The sequence below is a fragment of the Phalacrocorax aristotelis genome, chromosome 3, assembly GCF_949628215.1.
Source record: "Phalacrocorax aristotelis chromosome 3, bGulAri2.1, whole genome shotgun sequence".
Classification (NCBI taxonomy): Eukaryota; Metazoa; Chordata; class Aves; order Suliformes; family Phalacrocoracidae; genus Phalacrocorax; species Phalacrocorax aristotelis.
Genome location: NC_134278.1, coordinates 69,286,330 through 69,301,058, shown reverse-complemented (window position 1 = coordinate 69,301,058; position 14,729 = coordinate 69,286,330). Strand labels below are relative to the sequence as shown.

At 39.6% G+C, this 14,729-nt stretch overlaps 1 long non-coding RNA gene across 1 annotated transcript; it reads left to right on the top strand.

Annotated features, from left to right (window-relative positions):
- The first annotated feature begins 371 nt into the window (after window positions 1-371).
- Window positions 372-14,432, top strand: LOC142055777 (uncharacterized). Its single transcript, XR_012660042.1, has 3 exons — window positions 372-542; window positions 1,360-1,451; window positions 13,719-14,432. It is a non-coding gene; the product is annotated as an uncharacterized LOC142055777 (long non-coding RNA).
- The last annotated feature ends 297 nt before the right edge of the window (window positions 14,433-14,729 follow it).

Below are 14,729 nucleotides of genomic sequence, written 5' to 3'. Positions count from 1 at the left end.
GCTAGTGTTAGGCAAATCAGTCGCTGCCTGATCCCTCAGAAGTAGGCAGCGCCCTGTTGTAAGTATCTGATACCTGTTGTGGGTTGTTATGCTCTCAGAAAAAGTGATATACAAAAAGACTACAGAGGGGAAACCGTTTAGCTTCTGTCTCTCAAGTACAGAGGTGGGAGAGGAGTCTGTGAGCTTGAGCACGGTAGGGTTTCCGTCTTCAAAATGCTGGAAGGGATTTATAAAATGCAGAAGGCAGAGAAGGCAGAAACTTCAGGGCATGAGTATTTGGACCAAGCTCTCTGGCCACTGGGTGCCACTCTTGTTCCACAGTGAGTAAGCTGCAAGGAAGAAAAAGTTTACTGACTTCACTGTACAACCTTATGACGAGGCAGGCTGCCAGAATACGAATGCCGTATATTCCGCCTAGCAGAAGTAAAAAGCAGAAGGTCAATGATAGACGCTTACAGTAAACAGGAACGGAAGATTTAGCAAGCAAAATCCAAGCTGCAAAACCTGGAGGTTCAGGTTTACTGAATATACCACGTGAAAGGGTAGGTTGTTAATCATAGTTGCTCTGCTTTTTGGGAGCTCCTAAGTAGGCTAGGTCAGAATTTGTGTTTTTTCTAAGAAAAGGGTAAGAAGACTGATTCAAACATCTATTTTAAAATGCACTTAATTAACTGTTAGATTTTAAGTCGACTTTTTCCATCTAATGCAGCCGGTACAATAAAACGTAGTGCCTCTGTTTGAACCTTGACTTATTTATATCATTAGGGTGCTGTACCTACCACAGCATTCTGACCATGCATTTCTCAGGTGGCAAACAACCACCACTGCTGGAGTAATGAGTATGGGAAAGTAAAACTAACTGGTATGATTTCTGTGTCCAGACTAAGGGAAGTGCTAAACTGAAATGAAAAGTCATAAGCAAGAAATTGCTCCCCCAATCAACAGTGTGAGGTTTTGCTAAATATATTGTGCTTAGGCTTCACCTGCCTTAAATTGCTACAGTTCTGTTAAAGTCGTGGTGACTGTGCTGATTTCTAACAGGTGGGAATAAATTTTAATTCTTTCATGTCTTGTTAGTTTGACTTGGTTTTAAACCAAAATGTTCTAACACCTTTGAAAATACAACCGTGATCTGCTCACTTCCATATATATTCTGTCATACTGTGATCTGAAAATGGAGGTAGATGGGGAATAAACTGATTTCTTTCTGGCTTTTCACTTGTGAAACTCGTTTGAACTTAATTTGGAGCCACAGCTCTGCTCAGACTGCTAATGAATGTGTCTGTTTAGCCCTGTGTATTAAATATACACTATTCAATGTTGTATTCACAGCTTAAAATGGATTTTTTTTTATTGCAGTTACACCCAGAGGCCCCCAACAGAACTCCAGCATGTCAGGAATTGTACTAGTGCAGTAGAAGATATGACCTCTGTCAGGAAAACCTTGCCATGTGAGTCTAAAAGAACAGGGAAAAGTAGATACTGACAGATGAAGGGAATAAGGAGGCACTGAGGTAGTACTGGTCAGCATGACAAGCTGTGGTCTCAGCAAGGCAGCGTTTTTCCTATAGCATCACAAAAGAAGGATCTGAAGGGCACAATAAGGGAACTTTGCAGATGTTTACAGAGAGGGCAGAGAGGAGAGAACATCAAGGTGCTTCTTTGAAACATGGGCTGCTCTCATGAACAAGCTCGCCTCAAAAATGAGTCAGTTTTGAGGAAGCAGACTCAGAAATCTTTGTATAGGGGCAAAGTGAACGTGAGGTTTTGTGTTGCAATATAAAAGGGGAAACAGTGGAAGATGTAAAGAGAGGAAGGACCTAGCCAAAGTGAGAGGTAGATAGATAGTGATGAAGGATGTGTGATTTTTGCTGGTTATGACAAGTGGGACAAGGAAGCATTTATGAAGGCCAGAGAGCAGGTGGTTTCAGTATGCAAGGTATGAAGAGTTGAGAGTTGGATGAGAATTTTAACTACATGAGTGAAAAAGTATTTTACAGCTATTGTGCAGAAAGATCTGGAAAACAAAGGTTGGGAATGCAGACCAGTTAGAGGTCCAAGGTGATAACAGTAGTCTGATTATATGAGTAGATGCGAGCACAGTGGTAATATTGTTGACAGTGATCAGAAAACATATTGTTAGGAATGTGCAGGAAGAACGTTTTAAGGTGGTTTTTTGTCCAGACCATGCCATCCCAGGCCTCATTCTGGGCACACAGGTACACAGCGGAAGCTTTAGTTCTTGCCTCTTACTCCTAGCACATGCTAAGAGTAAAGTGAGAAGATCCAGATCAGAAGGCACTTGCAAAAGACTTCATATACTTGATAGCAGGAAGAACTTCAGAAAGTATATGAAGGATAGGAGGAGTCTACTAGGACTGGAGCTGTAAATGAGAAGGTTACGAAATCTTGGATCTGTCTATGATCTAGAAGGACAGCTGAGCATTAGAGAAGGAGATCTAACCAAGACTCTGAAGGTTTGTTGCTCTAAGTACCTTGAAAACTTTGCTTCTATGTTAACTAAAAGGCCTTAAAACAGGAATTAAAGTCAGCAGGAATCCAAGGTATGGCTTCACCTGGATAAGTATCTCACTGACTTGTACAATCACACTAGTGAACAAGAGATCATAAGAAGAGTGGAAATAGAGCATTGGGGGACTTTGGGGTGAAGATAAGTGGCTTATATTTGATGTGAGAGAAATGGAGACTTCCTTTGATTAAACCCACAGTAACTTGGCTGCACAGGGTCTAAATATCTTATTAGATATTGCTAAAACCAGCAGTCAATTATGTGACACTGTCAGAGGAGAAGTCCTTAGAGACTTGAGGAGTTCTGTATGCAAGGACTCAGTTCGCAAGGCGGTATATCAAGATATATGTCTGAATATCCATAGTATCAAAGCACATCATCCACAAGTTATCAAACCATTCCATCTAGCCCTAGCAGCAGGATGTGGAACAGGTACAGCTGATATAGGGACTGGAAAGGCAGTTAATATTACTCTTGGTTTTCAGGGATAACAGAGCTTGCCAATATCCATTCATTAACTCAAGATTGTTTTTTCAATGGCTATTCCCCAAGTCTCTTGCATTTCATCATTTCAAAGCACCAGACTGAGTCAAATTCAGGTGCTTCATTTTTTAGTACCCATGTAGAAATCAATACAAAATGCAGATACTGCAAGCTAAAAAAATTGGGACTTTTCAGAGATGCTTAAATGAACTCTTTTCTGCAACTATTTCTTGATTGTCTTTGATAACCACCTTGCAAAGTGTTTTCTTACACTTAGGCAGTGATTCCATATAGTTAGAAGGGTGCTCATGTGACAACTTCTTAACCAGTCATGCAGCTTCCTCTCTGAGATCTATGATAGGTTTTCTCTGAGGAGTCATTCAGGTCCTCTGCCAAGACATGTATTTGAATTGTTAAGGTTAGTTTGGACTGCGCAACCTTGAAATTAGCACGTCTTCCCTGTTTTCCAAAATTGCAGTAGACTATCATGGCCACATTTCCCTACTAAACAAATGACATTTTCAGCTTCCCAGCTCACCTTGGTATCTCAAATGAGACATGACAATTACTGACAATTTGGTGGTGTTTTTCATCAGAAAGCAAAATCTGATCAGCTTTTTAGTAGGTAACACTAAATGCTGAATTACATTACCGTTGAGAATACTGTGTGGTATGTATGTTCTTGGCAAAGGATCCAACTCCATGCAACCTGTCCTTCAGATTGAGGATATATCAGATCATATTTTTATTTCTGGTCTACGTTACTGCAGGTTCAATATTCCCTGCTGCTACCTTATGTATAATAGTGGAAAGGGAGAGAAGCCTGTAGATGACCCTGAGACTTGTTAAATCACAAACAAGCAATACAGCAATGTCTTTAAAGAATCACAAATTGTTTAGGTTGGAAGGGAGCTCTTGAGGTAATCGAGTCCTGTGTTTCAGTTTATGCCCATTTCTTCTTGTCCTGTCACAAGGATCCACTGAGAAGAGTCTGGATGTCTTTTCTTTATTTTTTCCCATCAGGTGCTTATACACACTGGTAAGATCCCCCTGAGCCTTCTCTTTTCCAAGCTGTCTCATGAAGGATGCTCTGGTCCCATAACTCTTTTTGTGACCCTTTGCTGGACTCACTCCAGTAAGTCCATATCTATCTTATACTGGGTGCCCAGTACTGGACCCAGCACTCCAGATGTGTCTCACCAGTGCTGAGTAGAGGGGAAGGATCACCTCCCTCAACCTGCACTTCCTAATGCTGCCCAGGATGCTGTTGCTATTGAATAATCCTGTCTTACAGGGAGTCAAGATCTGGTGTTGGGAAGCCCTGATCCCTTCATTCTGTGCTATCCTCATCAGTACAGCTACCTGTAGTACTGGGAATTCTGTGTGGGATAAACTTACGTGTGACTTGCCAGTCATCTGTAGAGTGAACTGAGCAACCTGGTCACCTCTCTTGGAATTTTGCCTGCCTCAGAAATACAGGTGGTATTTCCAGTCAAACTGCAGAGACTGTTTTTCTGGGGTACTGCATTATCCTCCAGTGATCCACCATTCTCGACATGATTTTCATTGTTTTGAAGTGGTAAGAGGAAAAGACAGTTTCTTCTAGGCAATTACACAAGCATACAGAACTTGATTTATGATCCATAACAGAAATCAGTCTCCTAGGTCTCAGTTTCAAGCCTAAACCTGTATGCAGCAGGGTCACAACCATTTGCCATCATCACCTTACCTGACTTCAGTATCAGTGTCTCTTTGGCCACATATGGTAGGGCGCACAGCTGCACCCCGTAAACATGCCTTGGGCCTGTTACCCAGCTGTGGGAGTTCCGAGTTGTCTGCTGCCTGTGTCCTTCCCATTGTAGTTCTAGAAGTTCTCCAGCAACCTTTGAGATACAGGTATTCAACATGAGGGAACCATAGGCATTAGGTTTGTGACTTGTTCATAGTGAAATAAACTAAGGACTTCTCCTTTCTGCTAAGGTGCTCACCTCTCTTAAATCACTTCTGTTGTCTACCATGATTCCCAGCGTATGCGGAGAGAGAAAACTAGACCCAGCTCAGAAGAGGGGGCAGCCTAGAAGTTCAGGAGGAGCTGACAAACTTAAGAGCTAAAGACCTTAGGCTTTTGGCTCTTTTGGTTGTCTAAAGCCCAAGTCAAAATTCCTGTCAGTTTCCTGCATGTTATATCATTTCCTTAGGACTAGAGACATTGCTGGAAGCAAAACTTTTCTTTGTATGGCGCCAGATATAAAGCTATTACAAAGTCAGTGATTCAACAGGGGAACATGCTTCTGGGTGAGCTGCACAAACTCCTGAGCTGCAGTGATATTGTCCTGGATACGAGTCTGAAAAGAACATTTCCTGCATAAATCATCATCAGTAGACATCTTCACTCTCATTGCTGCAGTCAGGGATGGCAGCTCTACGCCCTGTGCTACACACCATGCCAATCACACAAAGGCAGCCCGTACGTGCCTGGGGCATTTATGGACCTCACAGATCACTCTGAAACATCTGTAAAGGAGCTGCTGCCATATTAGCATTCCCTGTCCTTGTGTGACAATACCTTGCATGGCATATCTGACTCTGATCCCAGTCCAATAGCTAGAATAAGGGTAGTTGCTGGGCCTGCACATGGTTTACTGCCTCCTGGAGCTCCTTCTGCCCTACCACCCATTCTGCCACTGACCGTGGCCTCATTGTCCATATTTGCCCTACCGTGGGACTGGTCTTCCAATCTCCTGACCATGACAAGGGATTGCCAATACTATGTTGGTTTGAATCTCACAAGCTGGCTTAGTTTGCCTAAATCACAACAAATCCAAACACCAGACAGAAGGCAACACTAATGCTCCTTCAAAGCAGCATGAGCAAGCCTTCCAGCTCTTCCTGGTTGAAGGCAAAACCATGCTTCACTGAACAATGGTCACTACAAATCCTGTGCCCCGTTATGCTTCCTCTGCCCCCCTCTTTCCATAAAGCCTTTGGCTTTTTCCCAATTACAGTGTGCTGTTTCCCAACACAGAGACAGACCTCATACCTTTGACACAGGTTAGTATTGAAAACACTAATCTATATATGTCACATGTTTATTTCACATAGATGTCTGCATTGTATTGAAAGTCAATGTGATTTAGTCTCCTAACTCAATTACTTTTGAAATGTTACCTTTGATAATCTCATGTATTTGATGAAAAATCCAGTTGTAAATATAATCTTGATTTAGTTGGTAACCTAGACAAGTAAATGTTATGATTTTCAGCAGCTGTAGCATCGTTTAGAGACATTAGCAGATGTAGTTTTATAGCCCTATACATCTGATCATCCTCTCCCAGCCTAAACACACATTGAAATCTCGTTCTTGTCTATTTCAGAAGGCAAAGTATCCAGGCAAGAGCAGCTAGTAATGCAGATAAACTGGAAGGGCTCGAAAGCACCGTCATGGACAGTGTCCCAAGTTAAAGTCGTTTTGCAAAATGTGAAAAGTAACTTGCAAATATTCCAGATTCATACCCTTTGTAAGAATAATCTGTGCTGTTTCCCTCTCTTAAGGTAAAGGGATCTGCTCAAGCTACCCTTGGTTTTTATTTTCATTCTTCCAGACATCTGCATGGGCAACTTATTCTGGTTAAAAATATTGCATAGTTCATGCCGTCACCATCATCATTGTGCTTTGATACTAGGATATTCAACTCCTCTACTGAAACAGCTATGTAAGACTGAGCTGACAAAGGTACCTTTTCTAGCGCTTCCAAACAGAGCTGTGGAAGGAGTAACTCTGTGCAGATAATTAAAGGATGCTTGCTTTTTGCAGAAATATTTTTTGCAATATAAAGTTGTTCTGTATTTAAATATCTTAGGTCATTTTTGGTTTTTAGGAAATTTTCTATTTTAATTGTTCATCTTTTCCCTTCTCATAGCACAATTTAATCATGTGCTCCATCCTTTTAAAGTGATTGGGTGGAATTTTAAGTGGCAGTGTACTAAAAAAGTAATTCAGCTGTGGAGCTGCCATCATTCCAACGGTTTGGGTTCAACCCTACATGAGAGCATTAATTAGCTTCAGTTCATGAAGCAAGCTCTCAATGACTGTATTTCTAGATTGATATTGTCTTTTAGAGTAGTTTTCATTCCTCTGCTTAAGAGTATGTCCCAGTGCTTTGTGGTGTTGGCAGTTAGTGGAGTTGAATGTACACTAAGGTATGAACTACCTTTTCCCCCCTCAAATTTATTTTATTGACAGAGAATTTTGAAAATTCATAGATCTATTTTCTCCGATGAGCTCTGGATTTTTTTATACTACTTAACACCAGCCAGAAAAAAGATCATAGAATCAGTATAATAAAATGCCTTCTGTTCTATTCCTCCTGTCACAACTGCAAACTTTCATAAATGTTTTCTGATTACTTCTGCTGGAGGTGAAAAGTACTAAATCCTTCCTCCCCTAGCATTAATTTAATAGAAAATATTAGTGAATAGAATGAGGAGGAATGAGTTTAGTCTTGTAAATCGTATTATTGCAGACACAGCTTTAATGCACCTTTAAGCAGGACAATAACCAAATACCATTACTTTGGATTACTATGGAGCCACTAACAGAGGCAATAAAGAGTAGGGATGAAGACTTCATATCTGGTTCTCTTAGAATTTATTTTAAGCTGTTAATGGAGGACAGACACAAGACATATCTGCGTCCACCTTTGCAATCTTAGAAAATTCTCTAAGTACAAGCAAGGTGGCAGAAGTCAGAAAGCAAACAAATGCACTGTAGCCTCAGATGGTCATGAAGGGGATAAGTGCATCCCAGGAAACTGAAGCAGAATGTTATTTATTTACCTAGCTTTATTATTTGTTATTATATATTCTTTACATGAAATATTTAAAGAGGATCTTTAATATACTTGAAAATTTTATGATCTGCCCTACATGAAAATGAAATCTTGGCTTTCCTGGCACCACATTGCTGTGCTGTGTGGTGTTTGGCTGGATCCTGTTACTGTGTGAGGCAACAAGCATTTTCCTGTGCTCTTTGCTCAGAGTAAGATCAAGCTTGAGTCCAGCATCAAAATCTGTGCTCAGATATTTGGATAATATTGCTTAGTAGAAAACTCCAAATCTTTTTTATTTTCTGATACATTTTTTTGTTGCTGTTTTAAACTTCCTATTTTTATCACAGAAGACACTCATTGTATGCCAGAGGATCTACTTTTCATGTAAATACTTTATATCATACATAAAATTCTAAGAGTATCATGCTGGTCCTGGGAATCAAAATACTTGCCTTTCAAACCATGGAGCCTAGTAACAATATTAACCAGTGCCACTAAAAATAAAATAATTCAATTCAGTTTTATGTTCATTCAGAAAGCTCACAGATATTTTTAAGGGACATGTCAAATATCCATAGTACAGTTTATGGAAGAGGAAGATTGCTGTAGCAGTTCAAGCAATAGTCTTGGTCCTGAAAGGCTGTGGTTTAATTCTTGTTCTGCCATTCCTTTGAGAGCTTGAGGCAAACCACTTATGATTCTATGTCCCTGTTCCTCATCTAAAACTGGAAGTAATAAATTTTTCCACCTGACAAGGATATTGTGAGAAAACATACATTCAAACCATTTTGAACCCCAAAGGGACCACTACACCTTTTACCCTTGATGCTTAAGTAGCAGCAGCCAAGAATTGGAACCCAGTTACCCAGCTGCACCAATAATGTCCACTTATCTGAGCCTAACTTGTGTCTGGCTAGCACGAGTCTTCCAGAGCAGCACACAGGCTTGACTGGATGACAGCAAGAGGTACAGGTTTTACCATTTTCTGATGGGGCCTTACAGTAGCTAATCACCTCCTCTGTTTAAAGTGAGTGCCTTATTTCCTATTTGAAATTGTTCTTGTTATGCTTTAACTAGATTAAAGAGCCTGCTAGTGCCTGGATTTTCTCCACATGAAGGTACTTGTATACTATTGTAGAGTCATCTCTTAATCTAATTTTTGATATGCTGAGCTGATTGAGCCCTTTAAGTGCAAGGTATTTTCTGAAGTCCTTGAATACATTTGTGACTCTTTTCTCTACCCTAATTTCTTAACATCCTAACATGTACAACAGAACAATTTGCAATATACCAGTATTAGTCTCAACCAGCCCATGTACAAAGGAACAATTACCTCTTTTGCTGCATTATTTTACTGAGTGCATGTGATGAGAATTTTGTCTACTAAAGCCTCAATTTCTTCAGCGTCACTAACTTCCAAGGTCCAGCAGTATGCTCTGAGCTTGGCATGCCTTCCGTGCCCTGAGATGTGCAGCTTCTCAGTTGCATGTGTTCAGACAGTTTTTGTTTGAGTGACTGCTCTGTGACATTGCCCACTTGTTAAAGCTTTTGAAGTATTCAAACCTTTTTGGTGATATGGGCTATATGAGAGTTTAGAATAAGATTGCCTACCTTATATCTTGGTTGAAATTGGTTGGCAAATTAAGTAATATTTGCTGAGGAGTAGAGAGGCAGAAAAGGGAACCAGTAGACAGGCAGACAGACACATGTCATAATTGCATAAGTCTTATTTCTTTAGGGAACCACATCACAATAACTTATTATGGCAAATGCAGATCTAAGAATTGAGATTGGTCTTACTTGGCTCCCCAGAAAAGGGGACAAACAATTTCATACCCCTATATAAGAAAAGATTTATTTGGAGAGCAAAGCCAAGGAGATTCCCAGTTTCTTCACTAACCCTATGAGAAAAGTCTCTTCTAACTTAGGAAGAACTCTGTGGAGGCATTTGGTGTCTCCCTTGAGCAAAGCTCTAAAGATATGGACTGAGCCTTGAGCATGTGTCTAACCCCCTTGAAACAAAAAACTCATATGCTTTCAAATAAGCATAAGCACAAATGCTCTGCTGAACTGGAGCCTGGGGTAGTAACATTAATAATGTGTATTATACATATGAATAGGATTTCATCCATCCCCAAAAAGGTGCCTCCACTCTTACAGACTTCATTATTGATGGCTGTCTACATGTATAGCAGTAAAACAATCAGCTTGTAGTAGAGCACTGGCTATTTCATTATAAACAAGTCCAAATATTTCAAGTGAATTATTTTTTTTTCCTTTAAAGTTCAGTGTTCAATATTTGCAATATATCATCCTGCACTGACATTGACTAACTGAGCCAAATTCTACTGTCCTCATTTTGGCAAAACTCCAGCTAATTTCGTTGTCTGGACTCCAAAGGTCTGGTCCTACAGAATGCCGAGCAGACAGTTTCTTTTGGTTTCACTAAAAACTCGTTCAGCTCAGCACCTCCCAGCATCAGACCATTTCTGAAGTGTTTTCAGGCTCCTTTATGAATGCACAATGTTATAGAAGGGTGATGTACTTGCTGTAATAGACATAGGGTGGCCAGCGTTTGCGATTATGCTTGGTGCCTTTTGCTATAGATACATCTCTGTAATGAAGACCACAACTTCCATTAAATAATAAAATAGTTGATGTACATTCCTGTCAGAGGATTTGTACTTGGCCAGTTCAGTCAAAGCTAGCTGTTTTCCACATGATTTGTATTTGAAGTAACTTCTGTGTTGACCAGTATCAGAGCATGCATTTGTTTGTTTCATCCTCAAACATTTGATATTATATTCAAAGTTGTCCAACTGTGCCTCTTAACTATCCTCCTCTTGCCAGCATGGTAAGGAATCTAAAAAGGAGGGATCTTAAATGGCTAACTCTGCATTGGTATGCATTCTGCATAGCCCTCTGAATTTCCTTAGCAGCACACAGACTCAGAAAATTGCATGGATATTTTACTAATATTAATGAGCAAACGGTAGGCATTCTTCAATCTAAACATTTTTATCTAAATGTAATGTAATTGTATAGTAATGTATAATTAATGAGTGTGATGTGTTGCAGGTTGATTAGGTGTCTGTGACCTTTTGAATTCAAAGTTTGTCTTTCATTTTTCTAACCTTGATCAATTCCTGGAAACATGAGAATAAATACATTGTGCTTGTTACACTAAGAGGGAACTGTGGACATCAGTTTCTGTGATGTCTAAAGTAGATAGGTTTCTGCAAATTTCCTGTGTGCATCCATACCACAACTACATACCACAACTACCATACCAAAACTACTGTGTGTTAATTTGGGCTTGTGCATGCTTCCTTGTCTTTGCTCACAAAGTCCCACTTAGTTCAGTTTTTTGACCATAATGATTTCTGTGAAGGTTTTTGCAGCAGGAGGAAAGATGTTGCTTTTGTGCAGAGAGTCCCTGTCTCAGGCAAGGGCACAGGCCTTTGCGTGGCACAGGAGATTTGACATTCAGGGCAGCGATGCTGGGGAATGGTCAGCAGTAGGCTGGAGACCAGGAATTGTGTCTCAGAGGACAGGTTCATGTCTGCCCTCTCTCCTGCTTATCTGCATATATCCATGGAATAAAGTGTTCAGATCTGCATAGTAATCATTTGGCCAAAATAAAAAAAAGATAAAAGCTTTCCCCAAACCCACATTTTTTTGCTTAATAGAAGCTGTAAGACCACTGAAAACCAGGCCTTTTATTAAAGTGCATAAGTGCAATCTTATCTGTGTACCTTAAGGCAAGCGTGACTGTAAATTGTCTTTCATATTCAGAATTACTGTACCAGAGAAACAGTCTCTAGACAAGAATCAAGACAGCCCAGTAGTTTAATAGCTGAATAATACAGATCAGCCTTCAGGACCCAACCTTGAGCCTGACATCAGTCTTCTGTGCATGAGCTTCAAAGGAAACCATATTTAGTCCTCTAGGACAGTAAAAAGACTGTTTGAAGTTAGTAAAGCACATGTGTAAGTATTGGCAGGCTCAGGGCTTTTATCCTCAATGAATACAAATGTCTTACCATGTTAGAAGTCATTATTGTTTAGAAATAATAGTTGCATATATTTGAAGCAGATAGCCTTTGAAATATGCTGGTTTGAGTGGTTCATTATACTATACAACCTTTGTTTGTTTCTATGTATTCTGAAAGGATATTAATATATCTTTTAAAGAGTTTAAGCCTTTTTGTCCTTTCTTGCTTTTGAAAGGATAAAAAGTGTGTTTCCATGTCAACTAACACATTTGTTCACATATATTAAGACCATTGTGTAAATAAGATTTTTTTTTCACTGTAAGACATGATTTGTTGAAGGTCAAGAAGACTCCTGTTAAACAGACTTACCTAGTTAGAGTTTAAAATGCAAATAATCGGTCCACTCTCATTTGAACATGTTCAGTAACGTGTAAGTAGACATTCCTGGAAAATTATTCTTTTTGTGGCTGCAGCTCTAATGAAATGGACACCTGATTTTATTCCACAGAAATACAGAATTTCTCAGACAATTAGGTGATCCCACATGAGGAGCTGGAGTTGCTGCTGCAGAATAGATAACCTGGCTGAGGTGAGAAAGCCTCAGCTTAGCTAGTTTCCAGCACTCAGAAGGTTTAGGCCAGCCAGTCCTTCACAGAGTGCCCTCCACCTTGTAAGTGGTCACCAAGGTGACTTCATGCCTCGTGTTTGATTGCCTGAGAAGTGTCAGAAGAGACGAAGGCCTTGGGACAGTTCACCTCTGCGGCACACAGTACTGCACCTTCCAGTCCATTGCCTGCTATGCTGCTTTGACTGTCATGGGTTTGCATTCCTCATTACTTGACTGCCTATGCATGTTTCATTTAAGCTTTTGGCCTTCACAGGGCAAGCTGGGTGGAAGGTTTCTTTTCCTTTTATCTCTTCCTGAAGAAATTCAGGTGATTTTCATTCAAAACAAAAAAATTCACTGAAACTGTTGACCAGTCGAGATTATAAACCTACTATGTCATTTAGTTAATTACTTTTCCATAGCGGCTGAGCTGCCTTCAAGGCAGTTCTTATAAAATCTCTGTTAACCAGGAGTGCTCAAACATATGAAAAGTTTGTCACTTTTTTGCAGTTAACAGTATTTCCTCTTAAACATTTTGTTATATCTAAAACCAGGAAGGAAGCAGGAGACTCCTCATAGTGATGATGATAATGGTACATGCATCGTATGATGGACATTCTGTTAAGAGTGGCAGTTCCTGTTTAATCTCCCATGTAAACGATGTAAACTAAGGAGCAAACTTAACTCATTTCTACTACATGCATAACTTGAGAGGAGGGGGAGGGGAGGGAAGCCCAGAACGTATAAACCCATGTATTTCAATTTACACTTACTAGTGAATAAACTTAAATTATCATAACACAACTTCAATCGTTATAATACCACTCTTTTTATTGTAAGAGCCAAAGTAATTAATCTGTGTATTTACAGTCCTTGCCTATGATTAGTTTTCTGTCACAGGACGTTGTGAGTCTCTGCTGTTATGACTATATTTTATTTACTAATATTTTCCTACACAGCGCTGAACACTTCCTGCTGAAGAAGCTGAATGGACAAATCCATGAAGATATCTTTCATTTTCCCTGACAGTGAATGATGTTTCCATATATAAACATAATAATAGAGTCATTACATATGCACTCACATTATCATAGCTGCTGTGTGCTCAGTGTTATTCAAAACAAGGCAGGAAGCCAAATCTTCCTAGTTCCCATTTTGATTTAAATTGTTTTTGTAATAAAGGGATTTTCATTCAACCTAAATGCAGTTTCATCCTAGTCCAACAAACCTCCCCACTTCTTTTTTTTATTATTATTATTTTTCCTTTATTCTAGGTCACTCAGTCCTGATACAAGTGAAATTCTCCTCTGGTGGTGATAACAGCAGTGCTACTCAATGAACTATAACAAGGGCTCTAAATGCATCTCCTGTAGCATACCACAGTGATTTGCAAAAGTGGGAATAAATCAAAGCAGTGAAGAGATGCCATGTTGAGCCAGAAGCTAAATGTTACATCTTGTTGCATGAGGCTAGGGGGAGAACAGATCCTGTTTTTTCTGGCAGCACAATATCTTTGTGCTTGTTACCTCCGATCCAACCCCATTAAAACAATCATTCAGAATCTGTAGGAAATTGTCACCTCTTTCTTTCATGCAATGGCAGCTGGTATTGGTGCCTACACACATTTCTCATTTCCTTCAAGATTTTCAACACACATAAAAAAACCCCGAAGCTTAATTTATATTAAAAAATGTGTCAGCTTACCCTGAGGCTCAGCATGGGCACCAGGGAAAAAAATAAAAGATAAATGCCTCTAGGTGAACTGGCAGAGGCTCTAATTCTCCACTCACTCTACTGCTACACAGTATGCACCGCATTAATCATTTCACATAGGCTGGCGTTTAAAAAAACTTCAACAATTTTAAAACAAAGATGCATTGCCCTTAACTTAATAATAATACAACTGTATCTTGTAGAACAATCTCAGTTCACATGTACTGTATCCCCTAATAGAAGAGGTATAAAATAATATTGGAGCCTTCTGTGACATAATTTTTATTATCCTGTTTCTTTTGTCTGTACCCTCCAGTGGGCGTTTTTGTGTGTGTGTATAAGTATACATACATAACGTTGTCATTTGTCTTATTTGAGTGCTGACATATAGAAGATGTTTTCTACCTCCCATTTTTCTTGTGTGGCTGGATAAATGTGTTATGTGATCCTAGTGAACTCTGTTATGCCTCAGTCCAACTTGAATATAGTTTTCCTTTAACTTTCTGTGCTGAGGAGTAGGGAAATATTTTTCTCACTTTGCTATCTTATGTGAAAGTTACAACATTCCCATA